We start from the raw sequence: 4,810 nt of genomic DNA, 5'->3' as shown, positions 1-4,810 counted from the left end.
ATAGTGACGCCTCTAACACTGTGATACAGTACCTTAGACCGCTGCACCACTCGGGTCTATAGTGACGCCTCTAACACTGTGATCTAGTACCTTAGACCGCTGCACCACTCGGGTCTATAGTGACACCTCTAACACTGTGATAGATCGCTGGGCCACTCGGGCATAACCTTTTTCCAACCAATTCTGATGTTTGTTAAAAGTGGGATTTTGACATTATTACCGTTATATCAACACACTGGACACTCCCAACACTCCCAACTATCAAGTTTTATTGTTTTATTTATTTATTTATTATTTTAATTTTAAAATATTGTTACACCATGTAGGAGCAGTATGGACCTAGTCTGTTCATTATATACATCTATATGATGTATTGTTACACCATGTAGGAGCAGTATAGACCTAGTCTGTTCATTATATACATCTACATTATGTATTGTTACACCAAGTAGGAGCAGTATAGACCTAGTCTGTTCATTATATACATCTACATTATGTATTGTTACACCAAGTAGGAGCAGTATAGACCTAGTCTGTTCATTATATACATCTACAGTATGTATTGTTACACCGTGTAGGAGCAGTATGTACCTAGTCTGTTCATTATATACATCTACATGATGTATTGTTACACCATGTAGGAGCAGTATGGACCTACAGTAGCTAGCTGCTAATTTAGATGTAATATAACTTAATGAAACTGCCTTAAATATGCTGTGGTAAACATTTTTTATTCGCACTAATCAATCAACACTTTCCTGTCTTTGTATGTCTCAATATAATAGTATTATTTAATTAAATCCATTTACAATAATCTTTGTCTGAAAATAAAATATGATCCTCAACTGCGTTTCCCCTCCAGTCAGCAGACGGCGATGTGCGTCTTTCAGGCGATGCTGCCAGCGTGACGTATAATCTAGTGGACGGTTCTTCATACACAGCTCGTCAACCACCTCGGTAGCTAGCTAGCCAACATAGCCGAAAGATTCAAGCTATTTATACGCTTTCGGTGTATATTAGCTATTGTGTTTTCGACACACTTAGTTCGTATCTACTTGTTAACCTATTTAATTTAATATTACGTTAATTTTTATTAGTCAGCTATAGTAGCTGGCTGGTTAAGTTAGCACTAGCCTAGTCGCTAATGATAGCTAGCTAGCTAACATCTCCGACCATGAGCTCCCTAAACTTCTCCCCTCTTGTTAAAGAAGAGGTGATCTGCTGGACGGAGAAAGAAGCTCTGGGGGTGAACATTGTCGTGAAAGAGGAGAAGGAAGAAGAGGATGTCACAGTAAAACAAGAAGTAGAGAGTGAGGCTGTTACAGTGAAAGAAGAAGAGAAAGACGTTACAGTAAAAGAAGAGGAGGAGGAAGAGAAAGAGGAGGATGCAGTTTATGGAGTGAAGAAGGAAGGGGAGATTACTGTCACATTGAAAGATGAAGAGGTGGAGATAGGAGATCTGATTAACACCAGTAAGTACCGCCTTAAATTTTGTTTTTAACTTTGGATTTTCAGAGTTGGCTCGTCAATACCTCTTCAACGGAGGGCCCAGGATGATGACTGATATGTCTAGAATCAGACGACGTAGAGAACAAGCTACCCCTTGTTTTCTCTGTTCCGTTTCCAAAAAGTGATTTAACATTTATATTTGAGAAGGGTCTATCTGCTGACCGCAGACTGGGGGGCATGGCATGTAGTGATTTACATGTAGTGATGATTTACTACACACCGTGCCCCCCAATAGTGCCATGTGAGAGTTGGGTTGGCTACACCAAAGATTATGGATATACTGACAAGATGTCTCTCCGCCCTAACAAGGGGAGTCGTTGTCCACAAAGCGGCACTGCGGGTTGTCTAGCTCCCGTCTATCCTTTCTTTGGATTGGTGGATTCATCTTATTATTGTAATCTATTGTTTCTATTCTGAGAGTTGTTGACGTCAACCGTCTGTATTCAATGAAGAGAGATGCTAAGCTACTAGCATGAATATGCATAGCGATCTGGAGACAACTCCTATAGTGTTTTTATCAAAGTTGTCGGTATGTCACGTGTCCACATAACAACTTAATCATTACAAAACTTCTGTTGGATCAAGTAAACCTCACGTAGCAAATAAGCTATTCATTTTGTTGTTGACCAAATTCGACACTTTCCACATTGCGTTGATAATTGTTTCTACTTGGATACAACCTACTGTAGCCTACTGGCATGACCTAGAGAGATACAACCTACTGTAGCCTACTGGCATGACCTAGAGAGATACAACATACTGTAGCCTACTGGCATGACCTAGAGAGATACAACCTACTGTAACCTACTGGCTTGACCTAGAGAGATACAACCTACTGTAACCTACTGGCATGACCTAGAGAGTTACAACCTACTGTAACCTACTGGCTTGACCTATAAAGCTAAAGTTTTTAAATTCCTGGATATTAAATGAATATTTTCCATAATAATGATACTTTCTATCTTCCTATCCATATGTGGGTTCCCTCTCTTTTGTCTTCCCCTCTACACCAATAACAGACAACTACTGTGGGCCTCCCAATCACAGCTGGATGTGATACAGCCTGGATTCGAACCAGGGACTGTAGTGACGCCTCTTGCACTGAGATGCAGTGACTTAGACTGCTGCGTCCGTGTGTGTGTCTGTTAACTATTTAACTGTACTAGAAGGCTTCAAAGGCAGCAAAACATTTTTATATCGTTTTCGTTTTTTGGGCATGGAAAATATTGGCCAAAAATGTAATATCGGTGCATCCCATTATTCTAAAATGGATTATATTATACATATTTTCCTCATCAATCTACACACAATACCCCACAATGCCATCACAATACCCCATAATGACATCACAATACCCCATAATGACATCACAATACCCCATAATGCCAAAGCAAAAACCGGTTTAGATTTTTTGCAAGTGTATTAAAACTATTCCCCATGATAACTAATCTTAGTAATGTAAGATGTACGATCCCAGGATAACTAGTCTCAGAGTAATGTTAGATCCCAGGATAACTAGTCTCAGAGTAATGTTAGATCCCAGGATAACTAGTCTCAGAGTAATGTTAGATCCCAGGATAACTAGTCTCAGAGTAATGTTAGATCCCAGGATCACTAGTCCCAGAGTAATGTAAGAACCCAGGATAACTAGTCTCAGAGTAATGTTAGATCCCAGGATAACTAGTCTCAGAGTAATGTAAGATCCCAGGATCACTAGTCTCAGAGTAATGTAAGATCCCAGGATAACTAGTCTCAGAGTAATGTTAGATCCCAGGATAACTAGTCTCAGAGTAATGTTAGATCCCAGGATAACTAGTCTCAGAGTAATGTTAGATCCCAGGATAACTAGTCTCAGAGTAATGTAAGATGTAAGATCCCAGGATAACTAGTCTCAGAGTAATGTTAGATCCCAGGATAACTAGTCTCAGAGTAATGTAAGATCCCAGGATAACTAGTCTCAGATTAATGTAAGATGTAAGATCCCAGGATAACTAGTCTCAGAGTAATGTAAGATCCCAGGATAACTAGTCTCAGAGTAATGTAAGATCCCAGGATAACTAGTCTCAGAGTAATGTTAGATCCCAGGATAACTAGTCTCAGAGTAATGTAAGTTTCAGATAGTTTTAACCCATTACAGGCTAAGCCCTGTCTGAGGGGGAGGTTCTTCTAAGCTATATGGAATTGTTTTAAGAAGATTTAAACAACATGAAGGGCTTCCCCTGTATTGTACTGTTTTAAGAAGGTTATACCAAGGATCATTTTGCTATTTGATTTTGAACTGTAAGACCCATGGAAGTATCAACAAAAATTATTTGTCCATACTGCTGTAACCCATAGAACACCAGTAACCATAGTAACACATTGGATAGCATTCACAACATGGAACAACAGTAACCATAGTAGCACATTGGATAACATTCACAACATGGAACAACAGTAACCATAGTAACACATTGGATAACATTCACAACATGGAACAACAGTAACCATAGTAACATTGTTTCCCCCAGAACATCTAAAGGAAGTTTGTTCTGAAGTGTCTGTCTGATATCTAAGAGATGTAAAAAATTATATCTATTTTTTTACATGTCTTTAAGTCTTTAACCCCCTTTTTTTGTCACTTAAGTCTTTCCACATTTTGTTACGTTACAGCCTTATTCTACAATGGATTAAATAAATAAAAATCCTCATCAGTCTACACACAATACCCCGTAATGACAAAGAGAAAATAGGTTTGGAGAAAAAATTTCACATTTGTTACAAATAAAAAACAGAAATACCTTATTTACGTAAGTATTCAGACCCTTTGCTATGAGACTTGAAATTGACCTCAGGTGCATCATGTTTCCATTGATCATTGTTGAGATGTTTCTACAAGTTGATTGGAGTCCACCTGTGGTAAAGTCAATTGATTGGACATGATTTGGAAAGGCACACACCTGTCTGGCTACCACAGCATTCTGAAGCGATACGCCATCCCATCTGGTTTGCGCTTAGTGGGACTTCAACAGGTCAATGACCCAACACACTTCCAGGCTGTGTAAGGGTTATTTGACCAAAAAGGAGAGTGATGGAGTGCTGCACCAGTTGACCTGGCCTTCACAATCACCTGACCTCAACCCAATTGAGATGGTTTGGGATGAGTTGGACCGCAGAGTGAAGGAAAAGCAGCCAACAAGTGCTCAGCATATTTGGGAACTCCTTCAAGACTGTTGGAAAAGCATTCCAGGTGAAGCTGGTTGAGAGAATGCCAAGAGTGTGCAAAGCTGTCATCAAGGCAAAGGGTGGCTACTTTGAAAAA

The sequence above is a fragment of the Salvelinus namaycush genome, unplaced genomic scaffold (genome assembly GCF_016432855.1).
Source record: "Salvelinus namaycush isolate Seneca unplaced genomic scaffold, SaNama_1.0 Scaffold27, whole genome shotgun sequence".
In the NCBI taxonomy this organism is placed as follows: Eukaryota; Metazoa; Chordata; class Actinopteri; order Salmoniformes; family Salmonidae; genus Salvelinus; species Salvelinus namaycush.
The sequence above is the reverse complement of the archived record's forward strand: the minus strand, read 5'-3'. Positions refer to the sequence as shown.